A 21,637-nucleotide genomic window follows, 5' to 3' on the forward strand; every position below is an offset into this window, starting at 1 on the left:
AAGCATGAGTCAGTCAGAGGAGGTGTGTAAGGATATAAGAGGTCTGGATTGAGCATTGAGAGGGATGGGGTGGCAGTAGGGTAGATGGGAGTTGTGGGGGCAGAGTGGAATTGCTGGCAAGGTGGACAGGCTTGGGGTGTGAAAAAAATAGGACAAGAGAAAAGCATGAGGTTGGAGGCAGTGAGAAGATGGAATAGGGGTTCCTTGGAATGCTATGGTAAAAAGGAGGGCAAGAAAGAGATGGGGGAAGAAGAAAGTAATGGTCAGAATGGGCCAGGAGGAAGGTGGGAGAAGATATGAGGCAGGCAGGGGAGCAAGCAGGATTGCTAAGCAGATGTGTGGAGAGTAAGGCAAGGAAGCCTCAATGGGTAGATGGGATGTGGGGGCAAGATATCCCCACCTACTGGCAGGGTGAGCCTGGGGCAATTCCATGTAAGTTAGAAGGCAAAAGAGAATTTAAAATCATGATTCTTGATTCTTTCAGGAATAACAGTAGCTGATCCTATTGGGCTGAGTGTCTGACTGCTACATGAGTTCTATCATTAACATGCTTTCACATTATAGACTTTAATGAAACAGTAATATACAAACCACAAGGAAAACTTTTATTCTATGCAATGTGTAACACAGCCACAAAGGATGACAGCAAATGGAGCTGTTAAAGCGGTAGCTACAAAAACATGTTAAATATGGAGAAAACTACAAACTCTGAAAAGGGCTATTAATAAAAGATATCAATATATTGCATCCAAGGAATCTGCAAAGCTTTAGAGATGACTTTTTTTCCTTTTCAAAAATATTTTTGGAACTCCCCTTCCCTTGATCACCAAACATGATGTTTCCATAACACCACACCACGCATTATATTATAGTGCCTTAAAATAAGGCAACATTAAGAACTTGATGCTGCACCTTTGATGTCCATAGCAAATCTTCCATTGAATTCAGTGGACGTAGAAGCGGGCCCCAGGGGTATGACTCAGATCCAGAGAGAAACAAGAAGAATAAAGACTAAATCCAAGATTCTGTACTGTCTCATTTACTCCAGCACAGAGGTCTCCAAAGAGTGACTGATCTTAGAATTATTTTGCATGTGCTGCAACATTAAGGCTCACACTGTGGAGATTTAAGGTAAAGATCACAATCGGTAATCCTAATGGTTCTGATTTTGCAGGTTAAAGAAAGAATCTCTAATTTACTTCAACTTCAGTTTTGAGGGTTCTTTTAAAAAATGTTTTGCTTTCCTGTTGCAAACATAAATGTTACCATTTTTATAAATCACAAAAGGAGTGGTCATACTACAAAACCGTAACTAAGGTGTTAGTAAAAGGAGCAAAGGGCAGATTAGTTCTGACATAGTGCTACAAGCCCTGATGCATGCATTAAATCAGGGAGCAAGACATCGGAAAGAGGAAACTGTTGTCCAATATATTTCTGAACATAATAGTGCCCATTTGTATCTCTGCACATAGTGGACATAAAGTAAAATAAATGAGAGACTAGTTAGGGAAAATGTGATTTACAACTTCTCTTGGTCTTTAAGGTCACATTCGCTTAAAGAGCAATTGTTCATCCTGGCACTTGCTGCCACAGGAACAGTTAACAGCAACTCTAATATCTAGTCAGATATATATATATATACACACACACCCACACACACCTATCTTCCCTCAAGAATCCGCAACCTAGTTACAAGAACTCTAATGCATCGTTCAATTTGCTTCCTCATTTTAGACTGGCAGATACATTTTCAAAGGAAAGTCACCTTCACATCCACACAGGCACAGCCACACAGACAGAAAATGCCCATTACTTCAATCAGACTAATTTTTTTAGTGCTTTTCTGTTTTCTGATATGTCAGATGGGGTTGCTGCAAAGGTAAAAAGTAGCTTTTTGATGCCTTTTCCAATCAGCATCATAGTATTTATTCCAAGCTAGCAATTAACTTCCTGCCTAATTTGTCACACTTAATTTGAAATCAAGCATGCAGTGATGTTTAGAGCTATAGTTATGGCATTTGTGTTTGGCTGAGGCACTGGCCACTAGCACTCTCAATTTATCACTTTTAATTTAAACTCGCATGCCAACGATTTTCATTCTTAAAAGCTGTGACTGGCACTTATGGATTTCAAATCAAAGTGAAAATAAACTACAGTTAAGAATTCAGCAGTTCAGATCAATGAAAAACTGTTTTATAACTGAGTGTCCTGCCATTAAATCTCAGTGGCCTGACAGAAAGTGTTTAGTGTTCCAAACAGTTCTTTCTCCCCTCTTAAACACTCTCAGAATATGTTTTCATTACCCAACAAGCCAACCGGAAGTGTGCATCGGTATGCTGGCATTGGTATATATTCTGGGCATACTAAGAGGCAAGAGACCAAAGGCAGAGTGTGTTCAATCAAAAGAGCAGTGCACTAATACCCTACTAATTCAAGATTATTTTTTACATTCAATTAAAAAAAAACTTTTACGAAAGATATTTAGAAACTGATGCTATGTATTCTTTCACTATGTAAAGAATAACAGTAATTAGTAGAAAAAGATTATACATTCCTTTTAGCTACTGTTCTGAATGTATTTGTTTATTCATTTTTCCTACCCTTCTCTCTCTCTTTTTTGGGGGCGTGTGTGTATGGTGGGGAACAGAGGCAAAGGAAGGGTTCTTTGACAAATTTGGGCCCATTACCCCCAGAATCAATAGCCAATTTCAACTCTTTTACAAAAAAATCAGTTTGGAATGGCGAACAGCTTCCAATTTAGCTTGCACACTAGAAAGCAACTTTAAAATGGATGAAGTGACCCCTCCCCCTCACAGCAGCTGGGAACTTTAGTAGGAAGTGGCACCTTTAAAGTGTTATTTGCTCTTTCAGCTCTTTACTCATCTCTCTCTTCCCCAATTGTATCTCTAGCCCCCTGCAATCTTTTACAAATAAATTATAGTTGGGGAGAATTATGATTTTTAAAAAAAATTTGGTGCCATCTAGGCCCTGAAGCCTTTTTGGGTATGTCTATAATGCAGCAGCCAGGAAGCTTCCTAGCCCAGTAAGAATCAGGCTAGCGGGGCTCGTGCTCGTGCACAAAAAATAGTTGTGTGGACATTTCTGCACCAGCAGAGGCTCGGGCCGGGCACCTGCGCACAGGCTCAGGAGGTAGGTTGGGCTTGCGTAAAAATGGCTAGCCTGAGCCTCCACTGATGCAACGCCCACACAGCTCTTTTTAGTACACTAGCGCAAGCCGCACTAGCAGAAGTCTGTCTACCTGGGCTGGGAGGCTCACTCGCAGCTGCAGTGCAGACATACTCTGTTGTATGTTTGGCCATGACAATGTCGAAGGTGATCTGAGGGCAGTTCTCTCTCTTTACATACAATGTACTCGTTTGATAAATTAAATATTTCCCTCCTTGTTTCTTTCCAATATTGCCTAGTCAGGAACTGGCCAAAAGTAGCTTATATCCTTGGGTAAGCTACTTTCCCAAATGGGAAGTGCCCTTCACGAAAACCGCAAGTACACAGGGAGCTCAAAAAGCCTGTCAGTTTTGACTGAAATGGTGTGTTCCTCATAGGAAAAAAATAATAAAGCAGCTATTTTTTTTAAAGAAAACTGAAGGGTGTTTGAGCTCTCTCTACTTCAGTGAGGTATTTTTGTGTGTGCGTGCAAGCACGTTTGCATGCTTAGTCACCAGGGCAGTACTGGACAGAAAATTAGATATGAGCCATTTATAACAAAAAAGGCAGTGTGATTTTAATACATCCATTATGGAACAGACTCTCTATGCAGCTCTACATGTGGATAACTGCATTCAGCTTTGGTAATCAAATTAGCAGTAGAAGCAGAGATGAGAGGAAGTGGTGAAACCCAGAAAAACTGGGTTCTATTCTGACTCTGCCATAGAATTATGTGACATTGGGGAAGTCGTATCAAAATGTTAAAAAATGCTACCCACCCGCATCAGCGGATGGAGGAACTTGTTGGGGCCAGCCCCAGTAGCAAGGGAGGGAGACACTTGCCAAGGGACAATAGGTAGCTCCTCCCGCTGGGAGTCTCTGGCACCCTTTGGCCATTGGGGGAGAGGGGTGCTAATTGGCCAGCTTTTCCCAGCTCCCAGAATTTAACCTAATGCAGGGGCCACGTGGAGCCTCTTCTGGTTCTGTTCCAGCAGCTCACCCTACCCATCCGAACTAGGAAGGGGAACTTGCCCTGACAGATACTGCAGATCTAGCCAATAATCTGTTTGAAGGGGGGTGGTCAGGAAGGAATTTTTCCTCCCATGAGCCAATTGGCAGAGGACCACGGAGGTTTTTGCCTTCCTTGCAGCACCTTCTAGCTACAGTGGGTTAAGTAGCAACATGGTTTGTACCTAACTGAAGTACTGGGGTGGGGTTGTTTTTGTTGCAACTTGCAGCTGGTTTCCAGGGAAGTTAAGAGAATAAAATGAATGATTCCCAGAGGTATAAGACCTGGGAGTTTGGTGATGAGCCTTGGCTCATGGGATAGTGTGAGACCTTGTGGCCTTCACGGGCCAAGGTCAGATCTTGTGGCCCCCACAGACTGAGGTCCCCACTCTGCCACACCCGCTATCCCCCAGCAGGGAGGAGGGTGCTAGGACTCAGAGAGCTGAGCAGAGCCTACCCTATGTTGTGGGTTAAATGGTAAGGAGCCCTGAAACCCCTGCACTGGAACTAATGAAATGCCTGGTATAGGAGAGTATGGGTGATAGGTGGGTAGCGCGCCTCCTGTGTGTTAAAGCTTCATAAAAGTTGCAGCCTGCTGCTTAATTCCACACCTGTGTCTGTCTTCATTTTACTGCTGTGCCCATATCTAGTGGCCACTAAGGGTATGTCTACACAGCAACTAGATACTGTGGCTGGCCAGTGCCAGTCGACTCAGGCTTGTGGGGCTTGGGCTGCAGGGTTGTTTCATTGCTGTGTAGTCTTCTGCACTGGGGCTGGAGCCCAGGCTCTGGGACCCTCCCACCTGGCAGGGTGCTAGAGCCTGGGCTCCCACCCAAACCTGGAAGTATACACAGCAATGAAACAGCCCTCTGGCCCATGCCCTGTGAGCCCAAGTTGCCTGGTATGGGCCAGCCGTGGATGTCTAGTTGCTGTGTAGACATACCCTAATTGTGTGTTCTGCATTTCTAGGTGCCCAACCTGTGATATTTAATACCTGATTTTTAAAAATACTGAGCACTCAGCTCCCACTGAAGTCAATGGGTGCCCAAAATTAGTGGAAACTTGTGCTAATTTTGGCCTTAAATACCTGTACCTGAGTGTCTCTACCTTTAAAATGGGAATAATTCAACTCTCCTACCTCCATAGGTGTTGAGCAAATGAATTTATTAATATGCACGAGGCACTCAGAAAATAAACTATGAGTGTATTACAGAATCCAGGAGGTAATAAAATGTGACACACACAGTGCAGGGTTTGTATAACTTGCAGTAAAGAAGGCCTGGGGACACAAACTAAAAGTTAAGAATAAGAAGAAACACTGAACTGCAGCCTAATTTCATACAGACCTGTGGAAAAAAGTTTATGATTATGTAACTAAAACTGTATCAAAATGCATATGCACAAGAGGACCAATTAAAAGGTTGCACAGGCAACCTGTAATTCTGGCATATCTTAACTTTTTAATGCTTGACTTTGCAACCTGAATGTTCTTTTAATGAAGATTTTTTGTTTGGAATTTGATTTTACATATTTAATATTAATATATATCCTTCTGAAATAAACATTGCATTTTTAGTATATTTTTAGTACATCTATTATACTGCAAATACACGAAGAACCAGATTTTCAAAGGAAATCAGTATCCATAATAGGAACCAGCTTTAATTTAGATATCTAAATTAAGTGGCCAGATGCTCAGCACCCTGGAGCTTCCTTCCTCTTCTCCCCCCTTCACTTAGGTGCCTAAACAGGAGTTGAGCACTCTTGATAATCTGGACACTTGGGCCCCAAATCCTACGAAGACTCATGCTGAACTTTCTGCATTGTGAGTAGTTACAACTCAACGGGAATACTCAGAATGTGTATTAAAGTGAAATCTGAGAATAAATCACTGTAGGATCAGGGCTTTTATAAAGTGTCTAATATGGGAGCTGTTGGGTGCTAAGATCTTTTTAAAATCTGGCTCTGAAAGTAATTAATACTCCATATTCCACTTTTACATAAGGAAATATGCAATATATCAGGCACTTAAATTGAGACAAGGTGGGTGAGGTGATATCTTTTATGGGACCAACTGTTCTGTGGGTGACAGAGATAAGGTTTTGAACTTACATAGAGCTGAGGAAAAGTTCTGTGTAGCTCATGAGCTTCTCTTACCAACAGAAGTTGGTCCAATAAAAGCTATAACACCTCACCCACCTTGTGTGTCTAATACCCTGGGACTGACATGGTTACAACACACTGATTAAGAACTTAAAATGTTTACTAATCTTAGACGTATAGGAAGATAGTTTAAATCATTTATTATTTATTGTAAAATGTTGGGTATCTGACTTGTGAACTTTTTATTTGTAATTATTAACCATATTAAAAGTGAACAGATTTATGGGTATTTTTAGTGATATTTTGCTTTTTTATTTTTATGAAAAAGTATAGTCTGTGTAACAATAATATAATTGTGATAAAATATTACAAAATTACTACAATATATCAAAAAAGTTAAAATAAAATTATGTCATTATCGGAAAATAACCCTTCTAGTAGAAGATCCTAGTGAATCTGTATTAGCAATTGGTTACTTTAAAATGAGTGGCAAATCATTATTAATTCATTTATTATAAGCCATGATTTTGTACATCAGTTACGTCTGTGTCTATGTGTGTATATATATTTTTTATATCTATTGAAACTTTAAATTATACTTAATTATAATAAAACTTTTAACTAGGGACTTTAATAGAACTAAACATTTTTGTTATCAATTGAAGGAATAAATAAAATTGACCTAATTATAATATCTATATATTTAGTAGTGAAAAAAACATAGCAGCTGCACATATTGCATAATCAACCAAGCCTGAACATGCCATAGATTTATTCCTCACTAGCATGAGGAAACCACATATTTAATGCCTTGGAATTTAACTGTGGAATACATACTTAAAACTACTCAATAATTATTCTTAACCATATCTGAAGACAGAAACTGCCAGTTTTAAAATAACAGGAAAAAGCTGGGCTCTAACAATATTCTGTTCATATTTGCAAGAGCTAAATAAGATCATCAATATCTAAAATGGAATTGGGTAAGTAAACGTACAACATCAAGAGCTGAACGCATGCCATATACTGAAGTATGATTTTCAGAGATGGGCACCTATTACTGCAAATTACTTCAGTGGAAACTGCAGTTGCTCATCACCTATGAAAATCAGGGCATAAATATCACAGCATTAGAGGACATGAGAAAAGGGGCAACAATTCTTTTTAAAAGGCAAAAATGAAAGAGATAGGACAGCGGAAGATACAAAAGACAGGTAAATGTCCATATTGGTTTTAAAGGATCTACCCATACAAACTGACCCATTCAGGTGGGCCCCCTGCACCCATGTTGAGTCCCATTGACAGACCAGTAGGAAGATGATATTTAAATTAGGGCTGTCAAGAAATTAAAAGAATGAATTGCATGATTAATCACACGGTTAAACAATAATAGAATACCATTTATTTAAATATTTTTGGATGTTTTCTAAATTTTAAAATATATTGATTTCAATTACCACACAGAATACAAAGTGTACAGTGCTCACTTTCTATTTATTTTTTACTACAAATATTTGCACTGTAAAAAACCAAAAGAAATAGTATTTTCAATGCGCCTAATACAAGTACTGGAGTCCAATCTCTTTATCATGAAACTTGAACTTAAAAATGTCAAATTACGTACAAAAAGCTGCATTAAAAATAGAACAATGTAAAACTTTAGAATCTACAAATCCACTCAGTCCTTCTTCAGCCAGACGCTCAGACAAACAAGTTCGGTTACATTTGCAGGAGATAATGCTGCCCACTTCTTGTTTACAGTGTCACCTGAAAGTGAGAACAGGCGTTCGCATGGCACTGGCCTAACTGGCGTCACAAGATATTTACATGCCAGATGCGCTAAAGATTGATATGTCCTTTCATGCTTCAACCACCATTCCAGAGGATATGATGACAGGTTCTGCTCAATAACGATCCAAACCAGGACTGATGCATGTTCATTTTCATCATCTCAGTCAGATGCCACCAGCAGAAGGTTGATTTTCTTTTTTCGTGGTTCAGGGTCCGTAGTTTCTGCATCAGAGTGTTGCTCTTTTAAGACTTCTGAAAGCATGGTCCACACCTCATCCTTCTCAGATTTTGGATGGCACTTCAGATTCTTAAACCTTGGGTCAAGTGCGGTAGCTATTTTTAGAAATCTCACATTGGTACCTTCTTTGCATTTTGTCTAATCTGCAGTGACAGTGTTCATAAATCAAACAACAGGTGCTGGATCATCATCTGAGACTGATATAACATAAAATATATGGCAGAATGTGGGTAAAACAGAGCAGGACAAATTCAATTCTCCCCCAAGGAGATCAGTCACAAATTTAATGAATGCATTATTTTTTTGACAAACATCATCAGCATGTAAGCATGTCCTCTGGAATGGTGGCAGAACATGAAGGGGTATACGAATGTTTACCATATCTGGCATGTAAATACCTTGCAATGCCGGCTACAAAAGTGCCATGCGAATGCCTGTTCTCACTTTCAGGGGACATTGTAAATAAGAAGCAGGCAGCAGTATCTCCCATAAATGTAAACAAACTTGTTTGTCTTAGCAATTAGCTGAACAAGAAATAGGACTGAGTGGACTTGTAGGCTCTAAAGCTTTACTGTGTTTTGTTTTTGACTGTAGTTATGTAACAAAAAAAATCTACATTTGTAAGTTATTCTTTCACAATAGAGATTGCACTATAGTACTTGTATGAGGTGAATTGAAAAATACTATTTCTGTTGTTTATCATTTTTACAGTGCAAATATTTGTAATAAAATAATATAAAGTGAGCAGTGTACACTTCATATTCTGTGTTGTAATTGAAATCAATATATTTGAAAATGTAGAAAAACATCCAAAATATTTAATACATTTCAATTGGTATTCTGTTGTTTAACAGTGTGATTAATTGCGATTAATTTTTTTAATCACAGTTAATTTTTTTGAGTTAATCACGTGAATTAACTGTGATTAATTGATAGTCCTAAATTAAATTATGGTATATTATTATTTTAAGGCTCTGACCATGCGCTGACGTCAGTAGGGCTCCACACGGATGGAGACAGTCAATCATGCCAATATAATTGAAAGTTCCCATTGACTTAATGGGAGTTGGATTGGAACATTAGTCACCACAACAAATTTGGCCATGAAGATCTGTCAGATATTCCATCATCTATGTCAGATGAGTCTGTGGCCACAGTCTAATAGCATATTGTCATATCATAAAAGCCAACACTGGAACTGGTACCTGTATTGGCAATTTCAGCAAGAGACCACGGATTAAATGGGTATGGAAACAAAAAAATCTTCTTACCCCTAGAGGTGGTCTCTCAGGGTCAATATTAAAATATATTGGTGGTCTAGCATATTAAAGCTCCTTTGTCACACCTGTTCTAGGAATAGGTGCAAGATTTAATCTTCATCCTGTTATTCTTCTTCTTTCACCATCAGTAAATTCTCTTAAAACAAAACCAACATATACCCTAATTTTTTTAAAGGCAAATTTCATTAATCATCTTGTAAAAAGAATATTGTGATTCTTCTTTAACTACCTCTTTTCTTCAGAAGGTTTTACTTACTTGCCAGGATTAATTTATTTGTAAATAAGATCAATATTTTAGGTAAATTGATATAGGGGATCTCAAATATCATTCATATGTTATTTTATATTACTCTTCCTTTTACTAGAATATCTAGTCATACCTACAAATGTGGCAATGGTAGATCATAATATATCAATCACACTGATATCAGTTAAGACTTGCATCACCACAAGAAAACCACAAACTCAGTAAAAACAGAAAAACGCAGAAGGAAAGTTCACATCAATTCTACATAGTGAATGACATAGCTATTCTGATACAAAATATAAAGAGCAAAAATAAAAAAAATATTTTGATATTCTCTGTTAAGGAAAGATAATGTGGCCCATCACCTTTGAATCTTAGATCAAATTTCCTGAACTCCACTAACTTAAATCCAGAACAATATTTTCCAGTCCTTATTGATCTTCAATTACAGAATAAAAATTGGTGAGAGATAATTTAACGAGAACAACCTAATTTTGAAAAATGAAGGCCCAGTATTTAATTTTAAGTATATATAAACCAGTCATCTGAATCAGTCAATTTGTTTTCAAGACAGATTTAAGTTAATAAAAGAAAATGAGTACTTGTGGTACCTTAGAGACTAAAAAATTTATTTGAGCATAAGCTTGTGTGAGCTACAGCTCACTTCACTGGATAAATTTGTTAGTCTCTAAGGTGCCACAAGTACTCCTTTTCTTTTTGCGAATACAGACTAACACGGCTGCTACTCTGAAACCTAAAATAAAATGGTCATTTATTTCCAAAATGTAACATATGGAATTGGAAACTGATTGAACTACTTGTCAGCTACTTGGAGGATCATACATCAACTGCTTGCATTGCATAACAAGTTCTAATTTATTAATCATTTAGATAATGTGCATTAATCTCTAACTCTTTTATATAATTATAAATCAAGCAAGCTGTTGCAGGTACTATTTAAGACTAATACACAAAAAGCCAGTGTAGCCTTTATTTTAAATTGAATGAATTGAAAGTTCTGTGGGAAATTACAGTCCATCCATTTTCTGTTGCTGCAGTTTAAAGATAAATAGAGTGGAGATTGGGAGTGTCTAGGAACAGACGAAGAATGTAACCACAAACATAGTTACACATAAAAAATCTTGTTTGAATTATAAGGTACACTCACATAGCCATTTACACAACCTGGGAGAATCCATGCACTGACCACTACTATATCCATACTCATGTATCCAAAGATTCACTGAGTTGGGTGGTTCTCTTAACAGGTAGTCATCAAGAGAGAAGTGGCTCCTGCTGGGGTCTTGCCAATGAGGTTATCCCTGGGTCTTCCTCCCTTGCAATTTTCCCACCTTGGGAACCTCTTTTACATTGTTCTGACTGCACCCTGGAGACAGCACAAGTGCAACCTTGCATACTTTACCATGAATGAGGCTGCTGCCATGTGGCCAACCAGCTGGCGACACATCCTGGCTGATATCTGGGGACAGACATCAGATATTTTCCACTCCCTGGAAAAATCATGGAGCAGGTCCTCAAGGAATCATTTCTGAAGCACTTAGAGGAGAGGAAAGTGATCAGGAACAGTCAGCATGGATTCACCAAGGGCAAGTCATGCCTGACTAATCTAATTGCCTTCTATGACGAGATAACTGGCTCTGTGGATGAGGGGAAAGCGGTGGACGTGTTGTTCCTTGACTTTAGCAAAGCTTTTGACACGGTCTCCCACAGTATTCTTGCCAGCAAGTTAAAGAAGTATGGGCTGGATGAATGGACTATAAGGTGGATAGAAAGCTGCCTAGATTGTCGGGCTCAAAAGATAGTGATCCATGGCTCCATATCTAGTTGGCAACCGGTATCAAGTGGAGTGCCCCAAGGGTCGGTCCTGGGGCCGGTTTTGTTCAATATCTTCATAAATGATCTAGAGGATGGTGTGGATTGCACCCTCAGCAAGTTTGCAGATGACACTAAACTGGGAGGAGAGGTAAATACGCTGGAGGGTAGGGATAGGATACAGAGGGACCTAGACAAATTGGAGGATTGGGCCAAAAGAAATCTGATGAGGTTCAACAAGGACAAGTGCAGAGTCCTGCACTTAGGACGGAAGAATCCAATGCACCGCTTCAGACTAGGGACCGAATGGCTCGGCAGCAGTTCTGCAGAAAAGGACCTAGGGGTGACAGTGGACAAGAAGCTAGATATGAGTCAACAGTGTGCTCTTGTTGCCAAGAAGGCCAATGGCATTTTGGGATGTATAAGTAGGGGCATTACCAGCAGATCGAGGGACGTGATCGTTCCCCTCTATTCGACACTGGTGAGGCCTCATCTGGAGTACTGTGTCCAGTTTTGGGCCCCACCCTACAAGAAGGATGTGGAAAAATTGGAAAGAGTCCAGCGGAGGGCAACAAAAATGATTAGGGGACTGGAACACATGAGTTATGAGGAGAGGCTGAGGGAACTGGGATTGTTTAGTCTGCAGAAGAGAAGAATGAGGGGGGATTTGATAGCTGCTTTCAACTACCTGAAAGGGGGTTCCAAAGAGGATGGCTCTAGACTGTTCTCAGTGGTAGCAGATAACAGAACAAGGAGTAATGGTCTCAAGTTGCAGTGGGGGAGATTTAGGTTGGATATTAGGAAAAACTTTTTCACTAGGAGGGTGGTGAAACACTGGAATGCGTTACCTAGGGAAGTGGTGGAATCTCCTTCCTTAGAAATTTTTAAGGTCAGGCTTGACAAAGCCATGGCTGGGATGATTTAATAGAGGATCGGTCCTGCTTTGAGCAGGGGGTTGGACTAGATGACCTCCTGAGGTCCCTTCCAACCCTGATATTCTATGACTCTATGATTCTATGACAGGTTCTCACTGGGGTTACTATATAGACTATTGCTGAAAATCTGTGAGCAGGGAGGAAGACTCTGGCTTATAAGGCATCCAAGTGTGCCCCAATAAACTCCAGGTGTTGTATTGGTGACAGTGTTGATTTTTGTAGGTTTGTACGAAGCCCGAGGCTTGAAAAGAGGTCCATTGTCAGCAGTATGGCATGAAGGGTGTTGGGTTTGGACGGGGCCTTGAGGAGACAGTTGCCTCAGTATGCAAATAGGACAATGCGTTGTTTGTGCAAGTCTTTGGCCACTCCTGTGAGGACTTTGGAGAATACTCAGGAGGCTGTAGAGTCTCCAAAGGGTAATACACTGTATTGGTAGTGATTGGTCCCCATGATGAATCTGAGGAACTGTCTGTGAGCAGGGTGTATGGTGATGTGTGAAAATATGTATTTTGGAGGTTGAGGGCCAAGAACCCATCCCTTTGTTCCAGTACTGGGATAATGGTTGACAGGGTAACCAACTTGAAGCATTGCAGTTTGATGAACATGTTGAGGTTTCATAGGTCTAGGATCAGCCTCCACTCACCGGATCTCTTTTGGATCATAAAATAATGGGAATAAACATCCTTCTCTCTGTGTTGGGATGGGATTGGTTTTATGACTCTTGATTGCAGGAGGTGGTTTATTCTTCTTGTAGAATGTCTTTGTGAGAAGGGTCTCTGAAGAGAGATGGATGGAGAAGGAGGGTGGGTGGGGGGGACAGGTAGGAACAGGATAGAATATTCTTCACTGATGATCTCTAAAACCCAATTGTCTGAAGTGACAGATGAATGGATAGATCGATAGAAAGGGGCTAAATGGTCGCCAAACTGGTGAGATGTTGAAGATGGTTGTAGTGACCGGAACATGGGGAAGGAGTCTTGGGGCCTCAACCAAACCTTCAAAATTGTCATCTGGCTGAAGATGTGTGAGAAGTAGGTCCTTGAGGAGTCGAATATCTGCGCTTGATAGGGGGTTTCTGTCACCAGCATTGTGTGTCGTACTGTTGATAAGAGGTGAAAGGTGGAGGTCAGGATCTCGGGGCAGGTTGGTATTTCCCCAGTTGTCTCTTCGGCATTGGTGTATAAATGCTGAGAAAATGGAGAGAGTCACTCGAGAGTCCTTTAGGGAGTGTAGGGACTCATCCATGTGTTCTGAAAATAATTTGGGGCACCCAAAGGCTAGGTCCTCAACAATGGTTTGTACTTCCTTAGGGAGTCTGAAGAGGTGTAGCCATGATGCTCGTCTCATCACTATGGCTGTTGCAATGGAATGGGCAGCTATATCAGTGAAGTCCAAGGAGTCTTGAAAAGCCATACTGTCCAAGAGGTGCCCTTCAGATATGAGCACCTGGTTGCTCCCTCTTCTCATCAGGAAGGTCTTGCCAAAATTCCTATATCTTAGAGTAGTTGATATAGTTGTATTTGGCCTTGAGAGCCTCATAATTGGAGGTATGGAACTGGAGCATGGCAGATGAATAAGCCTTGTAGACGAATAGGTCAAGTTGCTTCCAGAACCTGTCATAAGGGGGTGATATTGTCGCCCCTTCTCATGCATGGCATTGACAACCAGGGAGTTCGGAGTGGGGTAAGAAAAAAGAAATTCCATGTCTTTAGTGGGGACATAATATTTCTTGTCCGCCCATTTACAGGTTGGTGAGATGGACATTGGGCTTTGTCAGAGTACCTTAGACGGGTAGAGAAGGGCCTAATTGATAGGGAGGGCTATCTTTGCCAGTGCAGAGGCATACAGGATATCGAGCCGCTTGTGCTGTTGCTCTTTCACTTCCTGCAGAGGCATCTGGAGGAAGCCTGCAATCCTGCAAAACAGCTCCTAGAAGTGTTTAAAGTTGTCTGCTGACGTAGGGGGTGGAGGCATGATCGCCGTATCAGGGGACGAGGAGGAGATATGAAGTGGTGGTGTAATCTCCTCCTCTGATTTTACTTCCTGGTCCTCTAATAGGAGCGGATTGGCCTCTGGAGGTTGAGAGATGGATGAGGATGATGAGTGTGGATATCCCTGGCTTTGTTCTATGGGAGGCTTTGGAAACTGCTCTGTACACGGCCTAAGGGTCCCTGTACTACCACTGTGGAGGGAGTTTCACGTGGGGTTGCATGCATGGCAGTCTGTACCAGGGTCTTGGTTCAGTTGCAGGTTGTGGATATTGAGGAAGTGTAGATGTCGCCTTTTGTGCCTGTTCCAAATCTGAGTGTGAGACAGAGTATTCCTCCTCCTCTTCCTTGTTCGGGAGGGGTGGTGGCATCCTCAGAGAGGAAAGGGAGCAATGCTGTGATTTTGGAGAAGAGGACAGAAGTGGAGGGAGCTTGTGTTTGAGTAGTGGTGACTCAGGCATGTCAGATATCATCAGATCCTCGGGGTATCTCAACTCCTGGGGAGAAGGGAGGAGCATCATCTGCAGTTGCACTGGTGCGGACGGAGAGGCGCATTGTCTGAAACAGCCAGCAGATGGAGTCGAGGGCTTCCACGGTGCCAACTGTCTCGTCAGTGCCATAGGGCGTATCAGTGCCAATAGACATGCCAATGCTGATAAGAGATGCAGGTGTCAGCAGTTTCGTCAGTGCTGTGCTGCCCAAAGATGATTTGGTCAGGGCGCTCAGCACCATTCTTGAAGGTTTCATGCCACATTCGAGAGAGTGTGGTCACCTGTAGGTCTGCCTGTTTAGGGTCTTTAGACCTCTCTTTAGCTCCAGTACTGGAGGTACTCGGACAGTCATGGGAGCGGTGTCTCACCCAGGAAGATGCTGAGGCCACTGACCTCATAGGGGATGGTGTTCTGTTGGGCAGTTCTGCAGAGGCTGATGTGGTAGCCCATTTCTTCCCATCAGCATGGGAAAGAGAGGATTTCCTGTTGGAAGGAGGCAGCAAATGAGGGTCAGTGGGCGACCAGCAGAGTGGGAGAGCCATGTGGGGGAAGCGTCTGCACCAGGGTGCGAGGCTGGTTGGAAGGATCGCTCCATGATGAGAAGTCTCAGCAAGTGTCTTGGTCCTTTCGGGCCCTTGCAGTCAGATTGTGACAATGAATGCACTTCTGTGCGACGTGTCCTTTTCCAAGGTATAATACACATATACATTTCATATGCATTAAAGCACTTCCCTTTGAAGCCACAGATTATGTGTATAATAGAGGAAACATGTGTGATTACAATGAGATTTAACGGTATTAAGACAGCCTTTTATTGAAGTGGTGGTGTTGCCCCTCCCCCTCCCCCCAGTAAAGCTTTCAAACCCTTGACACTGGCCGTCATCCCCCAGTCCTGAGTCAGAAATAGAGTTCATACAGGAAAAAAAAAATCAAGCGTCACTTATGCCAGGAGTTAAGGGAAGAGCAAGTATTTCAAAATGAAATATTCATTGTGCATTTCCTAGACAATGTTAATCTTTTCACAGAAGCAATCTTTTGTTATTGTTTCTATGGGAGGCCTGTCTGAATTTTACTTTGGGGTGAAAGCATGTTCAGGTCTGTAATCAGGAGACGGAATTAGCAAGAGAGATGTCCCTCATTATAGAACCTGGTCAGGAGTAGGTGAGTATTTATTATTAGAAATAGTATTTGGAAAGTAGCTCAGCTGTAAAACAAACAGTTTTCTGAAACTTCAGAAACTTTAGGTAGATTTGAATTTGATTTTGACCTTCTTCCAATGTACATAACTTAGTACTCTCAGAGTATATAAATGAACACTGTCTCCAGAACTGTGAGCCTAAGGCAGATCCATATGGAAGAGAGACAGAAGTGGAAGGAGAAGGGTTGTTGAATGTAATGAAGAAACTACTTTTTAAGAAGCAAATGAATCGGAGCAACCTGCTACTGACATAATTGCTTTAAAGACCCCATAGCAAACATCAGCAGAATTAGTTTGTAATTTACCATGTCCTTCACTTTGAACATGCTCCCTAAAGGTTTATGTGAAAGTCATGACATTTACAAACACAATTTGTTTCAGATTGACTAGCCATGATTAATGTCTTCCTTTACTGCCTTTGACCAAAATAATTTCTCTTGCCAAGAAAGCAACCGAAGTCTTCATTTTGCTTGTGAAGTGGTGGGAACACGAGAGTTTGTTTTTTTTAATGAAATACCTTTCAGAAATGTTTAGGTAAACTGTGAAAACAGAAGGCTGATAATACAACTGAAGACTTTCAGCAGTCAGTCAATTAAGGTTTGTAGCAAAGGTTTCTAATTACTGAAGGCACAGGCTTATATCTGGAATCCCTTGCACCCAACCCTGACTAGAATATTCAATAATGATTCTTCTAACTACATATCACTCACTGTGAAAGGTTCCAACTCAATGAAATGTGCTTGATTACTTTAATACAGTTCTTAGCTGAGGAGGGTGCACATAGTACACATGGGCTTATTGAGCATTCTTTGTTTTAAATCATGCAAGATGATGAACAAACATCTTAACCTCTTAGGGTTTGATCCTGTTAATCCTCTTAACTTCCACTGATTGCAATGGGGTCAATTTAAAAAAAAGACAAACTTCTTCCTCCAATGCTATAAAATCTATCAATTTTTATACAATGTTCATTTTACTCGGTTCTTCACAAACATCCCTATTGCAAATTAAACTAGAGCAATTGTGATGTTATTGTCAAATGTATCATCAGGTAAACAGTTTGCACCCAGAATTTTAGTTCCTGGACCTTAACATGGTAATTTGGTGGGAAATGTACATCTGATCCTAAATATCAGTTATTACAAATACATTATTCATTCAAAGACATTGTTTGAAAAGCCAGAGAGACCATATCAGTGGGTACATTAGAGATAGATACCTAAATATATCACATTTTGTTCCCCTCTGCTCCCCATGATGCATCAATTAAAGACATATTTCGCAAAGCTGAGTAGATTCTTGTTGACCTAATTGATAATGTTGGATCACAAGACATTAAAGTTAATAGAATCAATTGGCTTGTGCTGCACTAAAGAGGGAGAGAGAGAGAAAAAAAAGAGAAACACATCTATATCTGCAAGGTAAAAAAATACACACTTGTTCAGGGAAAATAAATAAGATATTCAAAATTTTAAGGATATAAACGGAGATTTTTTTTAGGTTGACATTTGTCAGCAATTATCATGCAGAGCAACCACAGTACACTGTCTCCATTAGAGGATTTGCTGCATTCCTATTAAGTAAATGACCACACCACACCTTAAAGTGTGTGTGTTTTTTTTTTGGGGGGGATGTTGTCTGGCTGGCAGAGGGAAAGGGAACAGTGCTCTATGGGTTGGGTGGGGAGAGAGGTCAGAAGCTGCTGCAAAGGGGGGCTGAGGAATGGGTCAGCGTGGTGGCACTGACTCATCCCCTCGGACCAGAAGGGTGGAATAGTTGAAAAAGGGCAAGCACAGGAAGGAGAAGCCCTTTTCCACAGAGCAGGCAAGGCAGCACCCACCCTCCCTCCTCTTTAGACGGCAAAATATCAGATTTGGTCTGGACCTGCTGTGGGCATTGTGCTAGCTGGCCCTTTTTAGGGTGGGGGGCTGGGAAGGAATTTTTCCCTCACCACCAGATTGGCCTAGGTGGAGTGGGGCTTTTTTCGCTTTCCCCACAACAGGTTCAAGGAGGGCTCTGTTGATATAAGGCATGAAGGGAGTTAGTCTACATGTCACAACTCATTATGTAAGTGTGGGGCAGATGTCCAGTGCAGGTACTCCATGAGGAAAGTATACAGTGACCAGATAAATGGCTTGTTAAAGGACTTAAAATGGTGATATTCGTTAAAGGAATGGAAGGGGGAGGTTTGGAACTGCTATCTATGGTACGGCAGGGAGCCAATCCCCCTTTCTTATAGCCCACCTAAACCCTCCTAAGAGGAGGGGATGGTAAGGTCCCAGCATTGGGTTGGCTGGGGGACCTGGATGGAAAAAGACGGGGGCTGTTTGAACCCCTCCTCCGGGCACTTATTGAATGAACATGGGGTAACCTGCACTATACATTTTATCTGTTGGGTAGTCCTAGACATCTAATAATAAAGTTGCGGCCTGATTAAAACCATACCAAATATCTCCTGTCTTTCTTTCAGTATAGCCAGGCAATCCTACCTTTCCCCCCCCCATTCTTACAAAATATGAAGACAATAATTGGTTAGTTCATTTTAAGTAATTGAAGCACAGTTTTGGTATTTACATATTTCCTGAGATCCTTAAAACAAATATTTATAGTCCTGAACACAATATCAAAAACAGATTTGTTGTGAAATTTTGTATATGTATCTCTTAATCCACAAAGAATTAGTACAAATTTTGGCTCTCTGTATTCATTTTCAGAACAAAGGATCAATTTAAGGTTACAAAAACAAAGTTAATTTTCATCTATAACTCGGTTGGCTGTGAGCCTCCAGCAGATGCTTGAACTGAATATTTATGTCACAAGCACAAATAATCCAAGCATATAGAGGTGATGAGCAGATTATGATGTGTGGGCAGTGCCCACCTAGCCCAAGAGCCCCACCGTGAAATGTTGCTCTACCATCCAGCATGTAGAGGATCTGCAGAGGAACTATTGACTGTGAGTTGCATAGCTCTATTTGGAGCTCTGTGCGAGCCCTATTGGAAACTCTCCACAAGAAAGGAACAATAGAAGAGGCTGTAATTTAAGTAACCCATTGTTTTCTTGTCTTCATTTTATTATTATTTTTTCACATTCTCTTTTTGTTTTCCTTCCTGTATTAGATCCTTAATAAAAACTGTGAGTAATTTTGAGGGTCTTTTTAGTTATGGTGTACCCTACGGCACCTTATATGACTAAAATAGTAAGGGGTGTCTCATTTCTGAATTAGTTGTAAGAGAAGCACTTGTTTCTCTACACTATACTTTTAGTAATTTGGGGAATAAAATTATTCAGTGCTCAACACACTTACTCATGTGTAAAATAACCCTCTCTCACCCACACAGAGTTATAACATTCAAACACACTTTGAAAAAAATCTCATTTTAAGAATAAATTTCCTCTAATCTGGGCCAAGAGACAGTAAAATGCAAAACGCATCTCAGTCATAACTATAGAGTTGTCACCAAGACCTACAATACAAATATACCTAGGGCTACGAAGTAATACCCTATGCATATTTTAAAAGTTCTAAATACTTCATGCATATATTTGCCCAGGAGACTGAAATGTACCTTTTGGGTTTCCATAGCTGGGGAAGAATTTTGTGCAACACACCCTATTAGTAGGCTTATTTTGAAAAAGGAGTAGTTGGTCCCTAAAACATTTCACAGATACTGGAAACTATCTAAGCTTCCCCCCGCCCTCCATGTATATTAACTTTGTTCATGAATGATTATAGCCTTACCCATTAACACTTATTTATATTATTTTTTCTGTATTCACTAAGTAGTACAATAATAAACAATGATTTGCATTCATATAAAACCTTATATCCAAGAATTTCAAAGTGCTTTACAAACATTAATTATGTCTCCGCAATATTCAGAAACATTCGTTCTAATTTATTCAGATTAATTAGACAACTGCTCCTCTCACTGTTCTCTTTTTCTCAGCTCAAATTTCTAGAACAATTTCCATTCTGTTCTTTCATAGTTACTACTTTTTATTCAGGCCTAACCAGAAGATTGCAAAAAAAATTTAAAAAATTTTAAAAAAATTGTTTTCTCTACGTAGTTTCCATCAAGCAAATCTCTATTAATTTTCTTCCCGGGCATATTTCCTACTGACATTATTTTCTCTCTATTTTTTTTATATAGAACCTACTGTTATCACTATTTTATACAACTACAGAATTTCTAAGACTACAAAAGTGCTTTTATCTTTATAAAAATGTTTTATAGAGGCTTGTCATTTCATTTGTTACACTGCCTCTTCCTGTATATCTAAATAAACTGACTGAGATTCTGAAAATCTATCCTTAAATTCTCTGAAGCTTTAACAGTAACATCTTTAGAAATGTAAGAATTTTTGTGAGGAAAGCAAGCAGAGTACCCGCTAGAATTTATTGTCAGGCTGTCATGGATTACCAAATCATAGGTCTTTTCTCTGTTTGGCTAAACTGAAGTGAAAATCTATACTATTATACTGGGAACAGACAACAGCAAAAGATACATTATTTTTAAAAAATCTTTGGCTTAGCTACAGTTCACAAGCTGTGTTCAGATAGCTGTTTGCCAGCTTAAAAACAAAATCTCTGGTGACCTCTGCCTGTGAACACTTAGTAACATGCATTTAGCATCATATAACAGTACCTCTAAAAATAAGTACCGGTACATACAGTAGCTGCTTCTGACACAGCTTTTTGCTTTAATGAGAATGGGTAAGAGTTTTCAAAAGGGATGCAGATCAAGAAAGTGATACAAAGCTTGTGAGGGCTCCAGACAGTTCTCAAAGCAAAAAATATACCATTAGCATGTTATATCATTAGCTTTTTTTTATTACCATAATCATGTTAACGGGGGCAAGTAGATTTTGTGGTTTTTGTGGTCAATTTTCATGACCATTTTCTAACACAGTGATTTGTCTGTTTTTGTCTGCCCAAGTAGAAACAAAAACAAGTCATTACTCACTCATCAACAAAGCTACTTCCCCAGAATTGAAAGGCTGACCTATGCAGGAATTAAGTGTCTGAATACAACTAGAAGCCATGATTAGGTCCTCACAAACATTAGGGCTTTTACTAAGAAAAGGTTGACAAATGGATTATTAACTACTCCACTACCTGAAGCTTTACATTCAGAACTTCAGCTACAGTTGCAATGTCACAGCACAGCAGGTGAAAATACATTTCTGGAACAAATGTCAGCATGGAATAATTTTGAAGCAACCTTTTGATCTACAACACCTCAAGCCAGGAGAGAGCACCAATATAGATTATATTGTTGATAACACATGGTGCTGTTTGCTGTCATAGTAGGCATTTGTATAGGCTCCAGTAGAGAGAGAAAACACAAATAGAAATA

General features: G+C 40.2%; 1 protein-coding gene across 1 annotated transcript in view; it reads right to left on the reverse strand.

Annotated features, from left to right (window-relative positions):
- Nucleotides 1-21,637, reverse strand: part of EPHA6 (EPH receptor A6) — an 850,663-nt gene that overhangs the window by 341,080 nt on the left and 487,946 nt on the right. The window lies entirely within an intron of this gene.

Source organism: Lepidochelys olivacea (genome assembly GCF_965140295.1).
Source record: "Lepidochelys olivacea isolate rLepOli2 genome assembly, chromosome: 1".
Lineage (NCBI taxonomy): Eukaryota > Metazoa > Chordata > Testudines > Cheloniidae > Lepidochelys > Lepidochelys olivacea.